This window comes from Ranitomeya variabilis, chromosome 4 (assembly GCF_051348905.1).
Source record: "Ranitomeya variabilis isolate aRanVar5 chromosome 4, aRanVar5.hap1, whole genome shotgun sequence".
Taxonomy (NCBI): domain Eukaryota; kingdom Metazoa; phylum Chordata; class Amphibia; order Anura; family Dendrobatidae; genus Ranitomeya; species Ranitomeya variabilis.
The window spans coordinates 730,350,941-730,371,704 of NC_135235.1; the positions used below are offsets into that span (position 1 = coordinate 730,350,941).

Below are 20,764 nucleotides of genomic sequence, written 5' to 3' on the forward strand. Positions count from 1 at the left end.
TCCACTTCTCTTTTATGACATGTAGTCAAAAGGCAGGACGAATCAGGGAACAAACGTGATTCCACAAGACAACGGCCGTTTCGCGCTGCCGCGCTTCCACGGGTCTTATATTATATTAAAACATCAGTGCCTGCACAGCAAGAAAGCCGAATCCCAGCACCTAGCCCATCAAATATTGTCGGGTTTAACAATGGAGTAACTGTACAGGCACAACCAAACTCCAAAGCAGCGGCGCCTGCACAGCAAAAGTGCCATATCATAGCACCTACCCCATCATATTCTGAATTTAGGAGCAAGCATCCTAGATGTGACCTTTAAGAGTAGATGTTTTTGAGGACAAGCACCCAAAAGACAGGAGCCTTCCTATATTTGTGGTTAGAACATCTCTTGGCCCGATCGACAGCTGCCAAAAGACCCCTTTTGACCTTCTTCCAGACCTTAATTGATCTGGAAGATAATCCCTCTTCCTCTGGCATGGAGGATTGCACCCCAGAAAAGTTACCAAACAGTGGATGAAAACCCCTGCAGCAAAAAATGCGAGGTCCCAGTTGCTGTAAAGGAATGGTTACTAAGAACAAACTTGGCAAGGTGCAGAAATTCCACCCAATCTTCATATTTAGAAGAAACAAAACCTGTTAAACACTGCTGTACCTCCTGGTTCGTCCATTCTGTTTTTACATTAAAGGGAACCTGTCACCCCGTTTTTTGAAGATGAGATAAAAATAGCGTTAAATAGGGGCAGAGCTGGGCGTTACATTAGTGTCTTTTGTGTGCCTTTATTACCCACCTATGCTACCTTTGTAAAGTCATCCTTTTGGGCTGTCACTCACGCTGGTCTGGTCATATGGGTGTGGTGACAATGCTGTTTCTCCCCCAGATCCTGCTCATCATTCCGTTGGTGGCGTAGTGGTGTGCGCATGTCCAACAGGCGAATCCACTGCCCAGGTGATGAAAAAGAGCGCGATCTGCGCTATTCAGCCGTTTACCGGTGAGCGCGCGTGCGCAGATGGAGCGCTCTGCTGCCCGGGGCTTCAGGAAAATGGCCGCGGGATGCCGCGCGTGCGCAGATGGAGATCGCGGCGGTCATTTTCCTGAAGCCCCGGGCAGCAGAGCGCTCCATCTGCGCATGCGCGGCCACAGGAAGATGGCCGCGCCCACCGGCAAACGGCTGAATAGCGCAGATCGCGCTCTTTTTCATCACCTGGGCAGTGGATTCGCCTGTTGGACATGCGCACACCACTACGCCACCAACGGAATGATGAGCAGGATCTGGGGGAGAAACAGCATTGTCACCACGCCCATATGACGAGACCAGCATGAGTGACAGCCCAAAACGGCGACTTTACAAAGGTATTTCGGCAGCATAGGTAGGTAATAAAGGCACACAAAGACACTAATGTAACGCCCAGCTCTGCCCCTATTTAACGCTATTTTTATCTCATCTTCAAAAAACGGGGTGACAGGTTCCCTTTAATCTCTGGATGATAGCCTGAGGAAAAAGACAGCCTGATGCTCAATCTGGAACAAAAACTAAGCCAAACGCTAAGAAATGTAACCCCTTAATCAGGAATAATGTTTTGGGAACAGATGGCTAAGGTTTTATGCCCCTCTCAAGTCAAGTTTGGAAAACCATTTAGCTTCAGATAATTGGTTAAACAGGTCAGGTATAAGGGGTAAAGGACAGGGATTGTGAACCGTGATTTTATAAATCTCTTGCATGTACGCAACCCTCCATCCTTTTTTTTAACAAAAAAACCCACGGCGACTGGAGAGGTGGATGGCCGTATATGACCCTTAGCCGGACTCTTTTGAATATAGTCTATTAAGGCCATCCTCCCTGGAAGGCGTTAAATAAACAAGATGTCAACATTATATCTCCTAGTATGGAGTCGATAGCACAATCATATGCCGCCACATACAGCTCTGGAAAAAATTAAGAGACCACTGCAAAATGTTCAGTTTGTCAGATTTTTCTCTTTATAGGTATACTAGCTATTCAACCCGTTCTACGCCCGGGTGGCGATCATTTATATTGGTATATGGTCTCCATCCTGGTATGTGCTGCTCCCATCTTGCTCTCCCATCCTGTCATGTGCTGCTCCATCCTGCGTCCTCATTCTGTCATGTGCTGCTCCCATCCTGCGCCCCCCATCCTGTCATATGCTGCTCCATCCTGTCATGTGTGTGCCCCCATTCGGTCATGTGCTGCTCCCATCCTGTGCCCCCAATCTGTCATGTGGTGCTCCCATCCTGTCATGTGCTCCCATCCTGCCATGTGCTCCCATCCTACACCCCCATTCTGTCATGTGCTGCTCCCATCGTGCGCAATCATTCTGTCATGTGCTGCTCCCATCCTGCGCCCCATCCTGTCATGTGCTCCCATCCTACACCCCCATTCTGTCATGTGCTGCTCCCATCGTGCGCAATCATTCTGTCATGTGCTGCTCCCATCCTGTGCCCCCATTCTGTTGTAATGTGCTGCACCCATTCTGCCTGTTCCTGTTTCCATTCTGCCATATGTTGCTCCCATCTTTTTCTCTCCGGCTCTACTGCCCGCGGGCAGCTGTGCTGAGTGCCGGTGGCTGTGCTGAGCGCCGGCGGCTGTGCTGAGCGCCGGCGGCTGTGCGTGGCTGTGCTGAGCGCCGGCGGCTGTGCGTGGCTGTGCTGAGCGCCGGCGGCTGTGCGTGGCTGTGCTGAGCGCCGGCGGGTGTGCGTGGCTGTGCTGAGCGCCGGCGGCTGTGCGTGGTGGTGCTGAGTGCGGGCGGCTGTGCGTGGCGGTGCTGAGTGCGGGCGGCTGTGCGTGGCTGTGGTGAGTGCGGGCGGCTGTGCGTGGCTGTTGTAAGTGCGGGCGGCTGTGCATGGCTGTGGTGAGTGCGGGCGGCTGTGCGTTGCGGTGCTGAGTGCGGGCGGCTGTGCGTTGCGGTGCTGAGTGCGGGCGGCTGTGCGTGGCGGTGCTGAGTGCGGGCGGCTGTGCAGACTGGTGCTTCAGGAATCGGCGCCTGAGCAGTCTGCGCTTTACGCCGCCATTTTCTTGAAGACACACTGAGGTTTCCCACAAAATGGCGCTGGAAAGCGCGGACTGCGCATGCGCCGATTGCAGGAGAAGGGAGACATTCATTGGCCGGAGTCAGGGGTCCTAAAAGTAAGAAATCGCTGTGGCATGAAGTGCCACAGCGTAATGAGGGCGGGATCCTGTGAAGACGCTACCTGATTCTGTTCCGTCGCCATTTTCTTTCTCCTCCTGGTGCCGGAATCTTGTCTTCAAGAAAATGGCGCCGGAAAGTGCGGACTGCGCAGGCGCCGATTCCGGCACCAGGAGGAGAAAGAAAATGGCGGCGAAAATGAATCAGGTGGCGTAAGTAACAAATAGCTGTGGGATGAAGTGCCACAGCCTCATGGCACAGCAATTTGTTACTTGCGCTACCTGATTCATTTCCGCCGCCAATTTCTGTGTCCTCCTGGTGCCGGAATCGGCGCCTGCGCAGTCCGCGCTTTCCGGCGCCATTTTCTTGAAGACACACTGCAATGTGTCTTCAAGAAAATGGCGCCGGAATGCGGACTGCGCAGGCGCCGATTCCGGCACCAGGAGGAGCAAGACAATGAAAGGAAAGGAATGGCGTACGTAATAAATTGCTGTGGCATGAAGTGCCACAGCATAATCAGGGCGAAAATATGTGGACGATGTCCCCCTGCTCCCGACCCCCTGCTCCCGGCAGTCCACGCCTTCCGGCGCCATTTTTTTTTCCTGACACTATAATGTAACGCTAGGAGTGTCGCGCCTGCGCAGTCTATAAAGGCTTCGGACAGAGTGACGCTCCCAGCGTTATATTATAGATTTTTAAGTAAAATGTAAATTGTTCTTTTACTCTATAAACGTATGACAACATGTCTCCGAAGTTCCGAGCAATACATTTTGTATTTTTTTCTGACAAAGAAAAATGGTCAATATTACAAAAAAAAAAAACCCACTGCTTTCAAACCTCAAATAATGCAAAGAAAACAAGTTCATAATCATTTAGAAACAACAACACTAATGTTTTAACTCAGGAAGAGTTCAGAAATCAATATTTTGTGGAATAACCATGATTTTAATCACAGCTTTCATGAGTCTTGGCAGCTTTCCACCAGTTTTTCACACTGCTTCTGGTGCAAACATTTAAGCAGTTCTTCTTTGTTTGATGGCTTGCGACTATCCATCATCCTCTTAATTACATTCTAGAGGTTTTCAGTGGGGTTCACGTCTGCCCATGACAGGGTTTTGATGTGGTGGTCTCTCAATTTTTGCCAGAGCTGTAGTAGACGTCCGGTAACTGGTAATAATTCCCTCGTGTGGGGTCTATTTGTCTCCAAGCAGAGAAATAATACGTTACAGTCCACATTTAACATTGTGTAGAAAAGGCGGTGTGAGGTAATTGTGTCAGTAGTGAGGGGAAATAATGGCGGAAACATCACTGAGGAGAAGTTTCCATATAGCGTCTACCCTCCGGATATCATTCACTGACACTGAGGAGGCCCCTGATCATGTGACCCCTGACTCCTCCCCTCATGTGACTTCATCACAGGTCCTGTGTGCGCACAGAGCAGCCATATATGTGGAGTGCGGCTCTGAAGGTGGAGGTAAGTGGTGGAGATTCCCCATTACTGAGCGCGGGGGACATTAACCCCTTCAGCACGAAGACTCTTTTGGGGTCTCTGTTTGGTGCGAACAGTGACGTAACAGCTGTGGACAGAATGCGGCTTCGCTGGTTCCCAAATCCACATTAGATCCGTTCAGAAAACTGCAGGATGAGAGGACAGAAGCCCAAAGAAGTTCTCAGAAAATGTGATGATTTCTCTCCTAGTTCCGCTCCAGCACAATAATGTAGATATTAGTGATGAGCGAGCGTGCTCGGCACTTGAGCGAGTATCATGTGTGCTTTGGCGCTATGCTCAAGAACCCGCCCCGTATGTTTCACGGCTGTTAGACAGCCAATAAACATAGCTACATGGGTTGAATTACGACCTAGGTCCATCAAGTTCAACCTTTCTCCACCAATTGTTCATTTTGTCACTAATTTATCTATAACCCACAGTGTTACTTGTACTGAGGAAATCATCCAGCCATTTTTTAAAAGCTGTTATAGTGTCTGCCGTCCTAGGTGCGTTACTCTACACTTATCAATAGTGTTGAGCGATACCGTCCGATACTTGAAAGTATCGGTATCGGAAAGTATCGGCCGATACCGGCAAAGTATCGGATCCAATCCGATACCGATACCCGATACCAATACAAGTCAATGGGACTCAAGTATCGGACGGTATTCCTGATGGTTCCCAGGGTCTGAAGGAGAGGAAACTCTCCTTCAGGCCCTGAGATCCATATAAATGTGTAAAAGAAAGAATTAAAATAAAAAATATCGCTATACTCACCTCTCCGACGCAGCCTGGAGCTTACCGAGGGAACCGGCAGCGTTGTTTGTTTAAAATTCGCGCTTTTACTTGGTCAGGGCGGCCATGTTGCCGGGACGCGGACCAATCACAGCAAGCCGTGACGAAATTACGTCACGGCTTGCTGTGATTGGTCCGCGTCCCGGCAACATGGCCGCCATTAACCAATCACAAGCCGGGACGTCACGGGAGGCTGGACACGCGCCCATTTTAAAAAGCGCGCGTGTCCAGCCTCCAGTGACGTCCCGGCTTATGATTGGTCACGGCGCCATGTTGCCGGGACGCGGACCAATCACAGCAAGCCGTGACGAAATTACGTCACGGCTTGCTGTGATTGGTCCGCGTCCCGGCAACATGGCCGCCATTAACCAATCACAAGCCGGGACGTCACGGGAGGCTGGACACGCGCCCATTTTAAAAAGCGCGCGTGTCCAGCCTCCAGTGACGTCCCGGCTTATGATTGGTCACGGCGCCATGTTGCCGGGACGCGGACCAATCACAGCAAGCCGTGACGAAATTACGTCACGGCTTGCTGTGATTGGTCCGCGTCCCGGCAACATGGCCGCCATTAACCAATCACAAGCCGTGACGTCACGGGAGGCTGGACACGCGCGCTTTTTAAAATGGGCGCGTGTCCAGCCTCCCGTGACGTCCCGGCTTGTGATTGGTTGCGCCGCGGTCAACCAATCACAAGCCGGGAGGCTGGACACGCGCGCATTTTAAAATTTTAAAATGGGCGCGTGTCCAGCCTCCCGGCTTGTGATTGGTTGATCGCGGCGCAACCAATCACAAGCCGGGACGTCACGGGAGGCTGGACACGTGCCCATTTTAAAATGCGCGCGTGTCCAGCCTCCCGTGACGTCACGGCTTGTGATTGGTTGCGTCTCCCATGTGACTGCGACGCAACCAATCACAAAGCCGGGACGTAATTTTAAAATCCTTAAGGACCTGAAATTACGTCACGGCTTGCTGTGATTGGTTGCGTCGCCCATGTGACTGCGACGCAACCAATCACAACGCCGGAACGTAATTTTAAAATCCTGAAGGACCTGAAATTACGTCACGGCTTGCTGTGATTGGTTGCGTCCCGGTCACATGGGCGGCACGCAACCAATCACAAGCCGGGACTCACGTAAAGGAAAGAAAAGCGCGAATTTTAAACAAAGAACGCTGCCGCTTCCCTCGGTAAGGTGCAGGCTGCGTCGGAGAGGTGAGTATAGCAATATTTTTTATTTTAATTCTCTCTTTTACACATTTTTACATTAATGTTGTTTCGATACCGATACCCGATATCACAAAAATATCGGATCTCGGTATCGGAATTCCGATACAGCAAGTATCGGCCGATACCCGATACTTGCAGTATCGGAATGCTCAACACTACTTATCAATATTAAACCTCATTTGATCTTATCCAGATCATTTTTTATTATTGTAATTTCAAGGTCAGATTTTAATATCCTACACAGTTTGGTGTCGTCAGCAAAGACTGACACTTTACTCTCAGTCCCATCAGCAAGGTCATTAATGAAGAGGTTAAAAAGAATTGGTCCTAGCACAGATCCACTGCTGACTATATCCCATTTAGAGAACGTACCATTTATGATAATAACTCTTTGTTTCCTGTCATTTACCCAATTCCTTACCCATCTGCATATAGTGCCCCCAGTCCTTGCTTCTGTAGCATCAGTGTAAGGCCGTTATGTGGTACAGAATCAAACGTCTTTACAAAGTCCAGATAAATCCCATCATTACCAACATCCAGATTTGCACTTACCTCCTCATAGAAATACAGCATGTTAGTTAGACACGACTTATCCTTCATGAGTCCATGCTGGTTGTCAGATATATTATTCTCTGCAATATATCTCTGCAGGTCATCTCATATGATGTCCTCAAAATTTTTGCACACTATTGATGTCAGACTTACCAGACGGTAGTTACCTGGATCCACCTTCTTACCTTTCTTAAATATCGGTACCACATCAGCCATCCTCCAATGTTCAAATTGCTCAGACACATGAGTACTTCTTTTTGTGTTTAACTATTATTTCAGATGTTGAACTTAAATTTTTGCCTTGTTGAATGATAACTGAAACAGACGGTTCGTTGGTGAACATGGATGAAAAGTGCCTATTTAATATTTCAGCCTTTTCTTTGTCTTCTATAACAATTATCTTGTTAGCGTTTTTAAGGGGCCAAAATTCTTTTTTTTTTCTCCTTGGCATTGATTAATGTAGAGAAACGGGTGGTCAGCGGTGCTCTGGTTCCCGAGACGAAACTACACGGACTAGGGATCATCCTAACGAACGCCCACTCTCCTTTTACCATGGGCGTAATACTACTCAGACAGCACAGAGTGAGGGTAAAACAGTGTGGCAATAATTTATTTAACCACAAAACAGGCAAATAATACATAGAATAGTCCCAGCAAAATACTGAAAATGGTGCACATTACAGAGTCTCATCTTTATGCTGACTCGCCAGGATAAGAGCAGCTGCTACTTCAGAGCTTCCAGGGCCAACGACCCCACCTGTGGCACGCACACAGAGAGGAGGTAATGACAAGCTTAGGAAGATGAATGAGCGTGTTAATGTGGATATAATCTGTGCTGCTGAATAGATGTAGGTCCAGATGTATTTCTCATAAAGAAAGGTGGTTTATTCAACGTGTTTCGAAGTCTATGCGACTAAGATACTGTCTTCTATATACAAAATTTCAAATAACGGCACCATTGGCATCACCTGACAAACAGACAATGTCAGAGTTCACAGATACAGCACATGACATATTCAAGAATTGATGTATATTTGAGTAAAATATTTAAACATTGAAATTTCATGGTATTAACCAAATTTTCCTATTCCATAGTGCAAAGATGAAAAATTTGGAAAATTTGGTTAATACCATGAAATTTCAATGTTTAAATATTTGTCAGGTGATTCCATTGGCGCCATTATTTGAAATTTTGTATATACAGTATAAGGCTGGGTTCACATTTCTTTTCAGCAGTCCGTTGTATACATAAGGCTGGGTTCACATTTCTTTTCAGCAGTCCGTTAGACGGACTGCGTTACACCGCGGCATAGCGCGGTGTAACGCAGTCCGTTAAAGCTGCCATTAAGCTCTATTTCTTATATTTATTTTTTATCATACTTTTTTTTATCATATTTGTTTACATGTATTGCAGAGGGACATTGAATCTCTTGAAAAAAGGCTTTACAGCCGAAACGTTGAGATAGAAAGGATTTATTATTATGTCCATACGGAGTGTGAGAAAAATATTTTTGGAAATCCCATCGTTGTTTTGAAATATGAGTAAATATTATTTTGAAAATTCACCGCTGTTTTTTTAAATAAAAATAATTAATGAATGAGAGACTTTTCCATTGTCAAGAGTGTGCCGGAGTTTTTCATATTATTGCTACTTTTCCTGAGCACCTTTCACTTAGTGAGCACCTTCCTTACCATTATATTTAGTCGTTGTATACATAAGGCTGGGTTCACATTTCTTTTCAGCAGTCCGTTGTATACATAAGGCTGGGTTCACATTTCTTTTCAGCAGTCCGTTAGACGAACTGCGTTATAACGCGGTGTAAGGGCAGTCTCACACGTCCAGATAATTCCGGTACCGGAAAAAATCGGTACCGGAGTTATCCGTGTCCGTTTGCCCGTGAGCTCACGTAGGCCATACGTGCGACGCACGTGTGCCATCCGTGTGCCGAGTGGGTACCACACGGAGCGTGCAGGAGACAGCGCTAAAGTTTAGCGCTGTCCCCTGCATCGTGCTGAAGCCGCGATTCATATCTTCTGTGCAGCAGCGTTTGCTGCATAGAAGATATGAATAATAGTGTTTAAAAGAAAGATCTATCTGTCCCCCGCCCAGGGCCGGCTCCAGGTTTTTGAGGGCCCCGGGCGAAAGAGTCTCAGTGGGCCCCCCTTTAACACATACCACGATTCATGATGCCCAGATACAGCAGAGAAATATAGATATAGTACAATGCCAGATTTCACTTCTTACATGAGTGATAGCTATTGAAAATTCTGCAGTGTATATATACAGGACACGAGGAGTGGTACTGTGCAGTGTATATATACAGGGGAGTGATGGTACTGTGCACGGTATATATACAGGGGCGTGATGGTACTGTGCAGTGTATATATACAGGACAGGAGGAGCGGTAGTGTGCAGTGTATATATACAGGACAGGAGGAGTGGTACTGTGTAGTGTATATATACAGGACAGGAGGAGTGGTACTGTGTAGTGTATATATACAGGACAGAAGGAGTGGTACTGTGTAGTGTATATATACAGGACAGGAGGAGCGGTAGTGTGCAGTGTATATATACAGGACAGGAGGAGTGGTACGGTGTAGTGTATATATACAGGACAGGAGGAGCGGTACTGTGCAGTGTATATATACAGGAGGAGTGGTACTGTGCAGTGTATATATACAGGACAGGAGAAGTGGTAGTGTGCAGTGTATATATACAGGAGGAGTGGTACTGTGCAGTGTATATATACAGGACAGGAGGAGTGGCGCTGTGCAGTGTATATATACAGGACAGGAGGAGTGGTACTGTGCAGTGTGTATATACAGGACAGGAGCAGTGGCGCTGTGCAGTGTATATATACAGGACAGGAGGAGCGGTAGTGTGCAGTGTATATATACAGGAGGAGTGGTACTGTGCAGTGTATATATACAGGACAGGAGGAGTGGTACTGTGCAGTGTATATACAAGAGGAGTGGTACTGTGCAGTGTATATATACAGGACAGGAGGAGTGGTACTGTGCAGTGTATATATATAGGACAGAAGGAGTGGTACTGTGCAGTGTATATATACAGGACAGGAGGAGTGGTACTGTGCAGTGTATATTTACAGGACACGAGGAGTGGTACTGTGCAGTGTATATATACAGGGGAGTGATGGTACTGTGCAGTGTATATATACAAGACAGGAGGAGCGGTAGTGTGCGGTGTATATATACAGGAGGAGTGGTAGTGTGCGGTGTATATATACAGGAGGAGTGGTACTGTGCAGTGTATATATACAGGACAGGAGGAGTGGTACTGTGCAGTGTATATATACAGGACAGGAGGAGTGGTACTGTGCAGTGTATATATACAGGACAGGAGGAGTGGTACTGTGCAGTGTATATATACAGGACAGGAGGAGTGGTACTGTGCAGTGTATATATACAGGACAGGAGGAGTGGTACTGTGCAGTGTATATATACAGGACAGGAGGAGTGGTACTGTGCAGTGTATATATACAGGACAGGAGGAGTGGTACTGTGCAGTGTATATATACAGGACAGGAGGAGTGGTACTGTGCAGTGTATATATACAGGACAGGAGGAGTGGTACTGTGCAGTGTATATATACAGGAGGAGTGGTACTGTGCAGTGTATATATACAGGAGGAGTGGCTCTGTGCAGTGTATATATGTCATGTCGGACGCCGTTCACACCAGGTCGTCCGACAGACAGCGGTAGTTCCGCTTTTGACCACTATTTGCTCATTGGCGTCGGCTAGATTTTGTCTAGCTGTTCCGGGGTTAATTTACCTGATCCTCGGATTGGAAGCTGGGCCATGCCCATTGCCTTTAAATAGCTTTCCTGTTCAATGGGCGTCGCCGATTATAGCTTCTGTCTTGTGTTGTTATCTCGGTCTGGAGTGGAGAGCTGGTTGTTAGAGAATCGTTGCTGGTGGTGTATTTTCCTTTGTCTTATTTACTCCTTCCTATATTTGTGTTTATTTTGCCCTGCACATTTATAGTGTATTCCTGAGTGACTGCGGCGTGGTGTATATTTTCCTTTATCCTTGTCTGTGCTAACTGTGGGTATTGGTGTATTGCATTCACTGGGTGGAGGGCGGAAGGTTTTCAGCTTAGGGTTGTAACAGGAGGCAGGGTGAGGTTCGAGGCCTGGACATGCACACCATCAGTGTAAACTTCAGGTAGAGGGTCAGTCAGCATTTCCCTAGTCTGAGGGAAATTGCAGGGGCCCGGGTTATTATCTCTCGCCCACCTAGTCTCCCCGTGACAATATATACAGGGCAGTGATGGTACTGTGCAGTGTATATATACAGGACAGGAGGAGTGGTACTGTGCAGTGTATATATACAGGACAGGAGGAGCGGTACTGTGCAGTGTATATATACAGGACAGGAGGAGCGGTACTGTGCAGTGTATATATACAGGACAGGAGGAGTGGTACTGTGCAGTGTATATATACAGGACAGGAGGAGTGGTACTGTGCAGTGTATATATACAGGACAGGAGGAGTGGTACTGTGCAGTGTATATATACAGGACAGGAGGAGTGGTACTGTGCAGTGTATATATAAAGGACAGGAGGAGTGGTACTGTGCAGTGTATATATACAGGACAGGAGGAGTGGTACTGTACTGTGCAGTGTATATAGACAGGACAGGAGGAGTGGTACTGTGCAGTGTATATAGACAGGACAGGAGGAGTGGTACTGTGCAGTGTATATAAACAGGACAGGAGGAGTGGTACTGTGCAGTGTATATATACAGGACAGGAGGAGTGGTACTGTGCAGTGTATATATACAGGACAGGAGGAGTGGTACTGTGCAGTGTATATATACAGGACAGGAGGAGTGGTACTGTGCAATGTATATATACAGGACAGGAGGAGTGGTACTGTGCAGTGTATATATACAGGACAGGAGGAGTGGTACTGTGCAGTGTATATATACAGGACAGGAGGAGTGGTACTGTGCAGTGTATATATACAGGACAGGAGGAGTGGTACTGTGCAGTGTATATATACAGGACAGGAGGAGTGGTACTGTGCAGTGTATATATACAGGACACGAGGAGTGGTACTGTGCGGTGTATATATACAGGACACGAGGAGCGGTAGTGTGCGGTGTATATATACAGGACACGAGGAGCGGTAGTGTGCAGTTTATATATACAGGGCAGTGATGGTACTGTACAGTGTACACTCACCGGCCACTTTATTGGGTACACCTGTCCAACTTCTTGTTAACACTTAATTTCTAATCAGCCAATCACATGGCGGCAACTCAGTGCATTTAGGCATGTAGACATGGTCAAGACAATCTCCTGCAGTTCAAACCGAGCATCAGTATGGGGAAGAAAGGTGATTTGAGTGCCTTTGAACGTGGCATGGTTGTTGGTGCCAGAAGGGCTGGTCTGAGTATTTCAGAAACTGCTGATCTACTGGGATTTTCACGCACAACCATCTCTAGGGTTTACAGAGAATGGTCCGAAAAAGAAAAAAAATCCAGTGAGCGGCAGTTCTGTGGGCGGAAATGCCTTGTTGATGCCAGAGGTCAGAGGAGATTGGGCAGACTGGTTCGAGCTGATAGAAAGGCAACAGTGACTCAAATCGCCACCCGTTACAACCAAGGTAGGCCTAAGAGCATCTCTGAACGCACAGTGCGTCGAACTTTGAGGCAGATGGGCTACAGCAGCAGAAGACCACACCGGGTACCACTCCTTTCAGCTAAGAACAGGAAACTGAGGCTACAATTTGTACAAGCTCATCGAAATTGGACAGTAGAAGATTGGAAAAACGTTGCTTGGTCTGATGAGTCTCGATTTCTGCTGCGACATTCGGATGGTAGGGTCAGAATTTGGCGTAAACAACATGAAAGCATGGATCCATCCTGCCTTGTATGGAGCATCTTTGGGATGTGCAGCCGACAAATCTGCGGCAACTGTGTGATGCCATCATGTCAATATGGACCAAAATCTCTGAGGAATGCTTCCAGCACCTTGTTGAATCTATGCCACGAAGAATTGAGGCAGTTCTGAAGGCAAAAGGGGGTCCAACCCGTTACTAGCATGGTGTACCTAATAAAGTGGCCGGTGAGTGTATATATACATGACAGGAGGAGCGGTAGTGTGCAGTGTATATATACAGGACAGGAGGAGTGGTACTGTGCAGTGTATATATACAGGACAGGAGGAGTGGTACTGTGCAGTGTATATATACAGGACAGGAGGAGTGGTACTGTGCAGTGTATATATACAGGACAGGAGGAGTGGTACTGTGCAGTGTATATATACAGGACAGGAGGAGTGGTACTGTGCAGTGTATATATACAGGACAGGAGGAGTGGTACTGTGCAGTGTATATATACAGGACACGAGGAGCGGTACTGTGCGGTGTATATATACAGGACACGAGGAGCGGTAGTGTGCGGTGTATATATACAGGACACGAGGAGCGGTAGTGTGCAGTGTATATATACAGGGCAGTGATGGTACTGTACAGTGTATATATACATGACAGGAGGAGCGGTAGTGTGCAGTGTATATATACAGGGCAGTGATGGTACTGTACAGTGTATATATACATGACAGGAGGAGCGGTAGTGTGCAGTGTATATATATTTCAACAGCCGCCCAGCCCAGGCCCCCAGCACCTGTCCTGTATATATATTATATATACTGTCATACAGGCTGTATAGATGTAAGGAGGTTGCTTTCCCTGCTCCTTGCCTGGAACCACTTAGTCAGACAGCTGGGTTGTTGGGGGGAAGACTTTCTGCCCTGGACAGAGGGGACCAGGGGACTGCTGGGAAGAGAGAGGGGAGTGGTCAGAAAAGTGCGGGAGAGAGAGCGCGCCAGAGAGGGGACAGCGTGCCAGAGAAAAGCAGGCTGCAGCGCCGCGCTCCCCATGACAGAGTGCTCCCCGTGAGGGCACTAAGGCTGGAGTGAGAGTGGGGACTTGGAAGCCTCCATAATCTGAGAAGACTCTTCCCCTGACAGTGCAGAGACAGTGACTCAGTGCAGCCCTGGTGACCGCAGTGACAAGCAAAGATCCCTGAGTGAGATAAGTAACTGCCCAGTGTGTGTGTGACATCGTTATTACAGAGAAGCTGCCAGGCTTACGGAGACTCTTGCAGCAGTGACGAGAGACTGTGTTATTTCCTGGTTCCAGTTTCACTTTGAGAAGAACAGGCTGCAGAGACTTAACCCCGGACTTTCCAGGAGACACAGAAAAGACCAGAATCTCAAGCCCTGCTAGTGACTGTATCCATGTTGGTAAAAGGACCCTCCAGTCAGGATCTCCCTGGGCTGATAAGTTACAAGAACACTCGTTAACCCTTTTGATCCCGCTTAACTGTTTACTGTTTTACTTGACTCTATTAACCCCGTTTACTCCCTGCGAGGAGAATTCTACCCCTGTTAATAAATCCCCTTCAACAGTTGGTCTGTCTGTTCCGTGGTGACATACTCTACCCTGCACTCTATTACATAGATACAGTATATACATATACAGGACAGGTGCTGGGGGCCTGGGCGGCTGCTGAAGTATATAATATACAGTATATCAGCTGTGGCCGCCCCAGGTCACCCCCAGACTGTCAGAATACAGCGATACATCGCACTCACTCAGGGCGGTTAGGAGCTCCTCCAGAATCTGTGGCTGCCTGAATCTGATAAGTTCAGCAGTCACCAGTCAGTGAGTGAGTGCAGCCAGGGAGGGGCAGGCGGGAGAGCAGAGCAGGAGAATGTGCTCTCTCTGCCCACAAACATTGACACGCTGGCTGCCTTCTTAACCCCTATGTGCCTGGCCCTGCACTGACAGTGAGAAGATGCTTGTGCCAGCACAAATTGAATGGCCAGATGGATCTCTGACAGCGTGAGTGTCAATGGTGGCCGTAACGGACTATCTTACACCGCGTTTATGCCGCTCTGTAACGTCCTTCTAACGGACACCATTAACGCAATGTGAATCCAGCCTAACCTGTATTACTTTGTAATATGTGCCGTTTTTTGTACACGTCCTTTCTGAATTAGTAAGTGCTGTGCTATATGTTGGTGCTGTATAAGATTGTAATTCATAAAAATAAAGGCATGCTGCAAGCACTATGCTAAGGCTGCTTTCACACTAGCGGCGGTGCGGGGCTGTCACTATGCATCGGCCCGATGTACCGACGCACGTTGTGAAAGAAATGAACAAAGGGGGCAGTGGATGCAGTTTTTCAACGCATCCGCTTCCCTATTGTAAGGTCCGGGGAGGAGGGGGTGCGGTCGAAAAAGACGGCCGCGACGCACAAAAAAAAGTTACATGGAACTTTTTTTGTGACGACGGTCCACCAAAAAACGACGCAACCGTCGCACGACGGATGCGACGTGTGGCCATACGTCGCAATGCATCGCTAATGAAAGTCTATGGAGAAAAAAATGTATCCTGCAGACAATTCTCCAGGATGCGTTTTTTCTCCAAAACAACGCATTGCGACGTACACCAAACAACGCTAGTGTGAAAGTAGCCTTACATGCACACTGTATACACACACACTACACACACATACACTGTATACATACACAATGTATACACATACACTGTACATACACACACACTGTATATACACTGTACACACACTGTACACACACACACACACACTGTGGAAAGCATACGGAATAGTAAACTCAGTTTTTTTCAACACAACGTGGAACAGAAATGTATAAATGCTACTTTACCATGGTATCAACTTCTCCTGCTGGTGGTGCAGAGCACTACAAATCCCAGCAAGCAGGGCCGGCTCCAGGTTTTTGAGGGCCCCGGGCGAAAGAGTCTCAGTGGGCCCCTTTAACACATACCACGATTCATGATGCCCAGATACAGCAGAGAAATATAGGTATAGTACAATGCCAGATTTCACTTCTTACATGAGTGATAGCTATTGTAAATTCTGCAGTGTATATATACAGGACACGAGGAGCGGTACTGTGCAGTGTATATATACAGGACACGAGGAGCGGTACTGTGCAGTGTATATACACAGGGGAGTGATGGTACTGTGCACGGTATATATACAGGGGCGTGATGGTACTGTGCACGGTATATATACAGGGGCGTGATGGTACTGTGAAGTGTATATATACAGGACAGGAGGAGAGGTAGTGTGCAGTGTATATATACAGGACAGGAGGAGTGGTACTGTGTAGTGTATATATACAGGACACGAGGAGCGGTACTGTGCAGTGTATATATACAGGACAGGAGGAGTGGTACTGTGCAGTGTATATATACAGGACAGGAGGAGTGGTACTGTGCGGTGTATATATACAGGACAGGAGGAGTGGTACTGTACAGTGTATATATACAGGACAGGAGGAGTGGTACTGTGCGGTGTATATATACAGGACAGGAGGAGTGGTACTGTGCGGTGTATACATACAGGACAGTAGGAGTGGTACTGTGCGGTGTATATATACAGGACAGGAGGAGTGGTACTGTGCAGTGTATATACAGGACAGGAGGAGTGGTACTGTACAGTGTATATATACAGGGGAGATGTACTGTGCGGAGTGTATATATAGAGGGGAGTGGTACTGTGCAGTGTATATATAGAGGGGAGAGGTACTGTGCGGTGTATATATACAGGGGAGAGGTACTGTGCGGTGTATATATACAGGGGAGAGGTACTGTGCAGTGTATATACTTCAACAGCCGCCCAGCCCAGGCCCCCAGCACCTGTCCTGTATATATATTATATACACTGTATCTATACAGGCTGTGCTGGGGGCCTGGGCGGCTGCTGTAGTATGTGTGTGTGTATATATAACTTACATGAGTGAAAGCTATTGTAAATTCTGCAGTGTATATATACAGGACAGGAGGAGTGGTGCTGTGCAGTGTATATATACAGGACAGGAGGGGTGGTACTGTGCAGTGTATATATACAGGACAGGAGGGGTGGTACTGTACAGTGTATATATACAGGACAGGAGGAGTGGTACTGTGCAGTGTATATATACAGGACAGGAGGAGTGGTGCTGTGCAGTGTATATATACAGGACAGGAGGGGTGGTACTGTACAGTGTATATATACAGGACAGGAGGAGTGGTACTGTGCGGTGTATATATACAGAACAGGAGGAGTGGGACTGTGCAGTGTATATATACAGGAGGAGTGGTACTGTGCAGTGTATATACAGGACTGGAGGAGTGGTACTGTGCAGTGTATATATACAGGAGAGGAGGAGTGGTACTGCGCGGTGTATATATACAGGACAGTAGGAGTGGTACTGTGCGGTGTATATATACAGGACAGGAGGAGTGGTACTGTACAGTGTATATATACAGGACAGGAGGAGTGGTACTGTACAGTGTATATATACAGGGGAGAGGTACTGTGCGGTGTATATATAGAGGGGAGAGGTACTGTGCGGTGTATATATACAGGGGAGAGGTACTGTGCGGTGTATATATAGAGGGGAGAGGTACTGTGTGGTGTATATATACAGGGGAGAGGTACTGTGCGGTGTATATATACAGGGGAGAGGTACTGTGCGGTGTATATATACAGGGGAGAGGTACTGTGCGGTGTATATATACAGGGGAGAGGTACTGTGCGGTGTATATATACAGGGGAGAGGTACTGTGCGGTGTATATATACAGGGGAGAGGTACTGTGCAGTGTATATACTTCAACAGCCGCCCAGCCCAGGCCCCCAGCACCTGTCCTGTATATATATTATATACACTGTATCTATACAGGCTGTGCTGGGGGCCTGGGCTGGGCGGCTGCTGTAGTATGTGTGTGTGTGTGTGTGTGTGTGTGTGTGTGTGTGTATATATATATATATATATATATATATATATATATATATATATATATATATATATATATATATATATATATATATATATATATATATATATATATCAGCTGCAGCCGCCCAGCCCATGGCCGCCCCAGGTCACCCAGACTGTCAGAACATACAACGATAGCATGGCACTCACTCAGGCGCCGGTAGGAGCTCCTCCAGTCCGGAATCTGCCTTTGCCTGATAAGTTCAGCACTGCACGCAGCCAGGAGAGCAGAGCAGGAGAACGTGCTCTCTCCGCCCACAATGTCACGCTGGCTGTGTCCTTAACCCCTATGTGCCTGGCCCTGCACTGACTGAGAAGATGCTTGTGCCAGGCAGCGCAAATTGAAAGGGTAGAAAGGGTTAAAGCGGCCAGATGGATCTATGACTGCGTGAGTGGGCCCCCCTGTCTTGTCAGGGCCCCGGCACTTGCCCGGGTACGCCGGGTGCTGACGCCGGCCCTGCCCCCGCCCTCCCACCCCCTGTGTGCCCCCCCACCCCCTGTGTGCCCCCCCACCCCCTGTGCGCCCCCCCGCTGTTCTGAAAATACTCACCCGCTCCCTCGTTGGCTGTCGCTGCTTCCTGTCCTGGCCGCGGCTTCTACTGTATGCGGTCACGTGGGGCCGCTCATTTACAGTCATGAATAGGCGGCTCTACCCCTATGGGAGGTGGAGCCGCATATTCATGACTGTAATCGGCGGCCCCACGTGACAGCATACAGTAGAAGCCGCGGCCAGGACAGGAAGCAGCGACAGCCAACGAGGGAGCGGGTGAGTATTTTCAGAACAGCGGGGGAGCGCACAGGGGGTAGGGGGGCGGCAGACAGATAGATCTTTTTTTTGAACACTATTATTCATATCTTCTATGCAGCAAACGCTGCTGCACAGAAGATATGAATCGCGGCTTCAGCACCATGTGGGGGACAGCGCTTACTGTAGCGCTGTCTCCTGCACGCCACACGGAGAACGTCCGTGTGAGGTACGTGTTTTACACGGACCCATTGACTTTAATGGGTCCGTGTAATACGTGCGCTCCCACGAACACTGACATGTCTCCGTGTTTGGCACACGGAGACACGGTCCGCAAAAAATCAATGACATCTGCACAGATGCATTGATTTTAATGTGTCTACGTGTGTCAGTGGCTCCGGTACGTGTGGAAACTGTCACCTCACGTACCGGAGCCACTGACGTGTGAAACCGGCCTAACGCAGTCCGTTAAAGCTGCCATTAAGCTCTATTTCGGGCGCATCGCTAGGGCACGCCCAAAATGGGCATGCGCTAGTGATGTGCCGCCATTGAGTGACGGACCCTGGGACGCGGGGTGCAGTGTTTACGGGTCCATCACCGCTAGTGCAGATAGAGTATCTGCTAGTTCTATCTGCGCTAGCTCTATATCATGTAGGCACTTGCGTTCAACGGGCTGCGTTAACTTAACGCATGTGTTGAACGGGCTGCTTTAACGCAATGTGAACCTAGCCTTAGACAGTATCCTACTTCTGACTCTGTATTCGTGTTGTATTTCCTGATGAAGAAGTCGCTTAGACTTCAAAACGTGTTGAATAAACCAGCTTTACATAGTAACATAGTTAGCAAGGCCGAAGAAAGACATTTCGTCAGAATAAATCCCCAAATCTACGTCCTTCTAAATAACCTAATAACTGTAAGATACAATATTGTTACGCTCCAGGAAGACATCCAGGGCTCTTCTGAACCCCTCGACTGAGTTTGCAATCACCAACTCGTCAGGCATGAAATTCCAGATTCTCACTGCCCTAATAGTAAAGAATCCTCTTCTATGTTGGTGAAAAGACCTTCTCTCCTCCAGACGCAGAGAATGCCCCCTTGCGACCGTCACCTTCCTTGGTATAATCAGATCCTTGGAGAAATGTTTGTATTGTCCCCTTATATACTTATACATGGTTATTAGATCGCACCTCAGTCATCTTTTTTCTAGCCTAAATAATCCTAATTTTGCTAATCTCTCTGGGTATTGTAGTTCCCCATCCGCTTTATTAATTTTGTTGCCCTCCTTTGTACTCACTCTAGTTCTATCATATTCTTCCTGAGCACCAGTGCCCAAAACTGTACATAGTACTCCATGTGTGGTCTATCCAGGGATTTGTACAGAGGCAGTATAATGCTTTCTTAATTTTAAATACATCTGGACCTACATCTATTCAGCAGCGCAGATTATATCCACATTAACCGTTTATTCATTTACAGCATGGTCACTTGCTGACCCGTGGATCTGCTGCAGCGGATAACTTTATATGCTTTATCAAAAGCTCCATCTGATGAGTAGAATTTTATTATATCAATTCGCTTTGCATTGGATAAGCCCCTATTTGTGCTGATTTCTCCAACAGCATTCCTAAGCTTAGGAAGATGACAGTCCATTTAGGTACAAGGCCAGTTAACCCGAGATTCAAAACCTGGCTTCTCAGAAAATCTCCATGGAGCCAGATGACCAGTGAGTTCCATTCCTGGCTTTCACAAATGTATCCATGAGGCTCAAGTTACCGGAGGGTCCAAATCCTGACTTCCCAAAATGTATCCATTGTTCAGTGATGGTCAATGGAGCAAACCTGCATTCTTTCAACAGGGGCCATGTTCACCTAAGCTGGCATCCTGTAGAATGACAATTCTGTATCCCTTGTGATGAAGCTATGATGTCTTTGATGCTCTCCTGTAGAGAGTCTTTGGTTCTTTGGATGTCTTGGCTGA

General features: G+C 47.7%; 1 protein-coding gene across 2 annotated transcripts in view; it reads left to right on the plus strand.

Moving 5' to 3' along the window:
- The first annotated feature begins 4,578 nt into the window (after positions 1 to 4,578).
- LOC143767953 (uncharacterized) overlaps positions 4,579 to 20,764 on the plus strand; it is a 39,081-nt gene continuing 22,895 nt past the window's right edge. Inside the window, exon 1 of one of the 2 annotated variants that reach the window (XM_077256516.1) lies at positions 4,579 to 4,617. The gene's annotated coding sequence lies outside the window, so the exon portion shown is untranslated. The remainder of the gene's footprint in view (positions 4,618 to 20,764) is intronic. The other variant, XM_077256517.1, reaches the window with a different exon arrangement.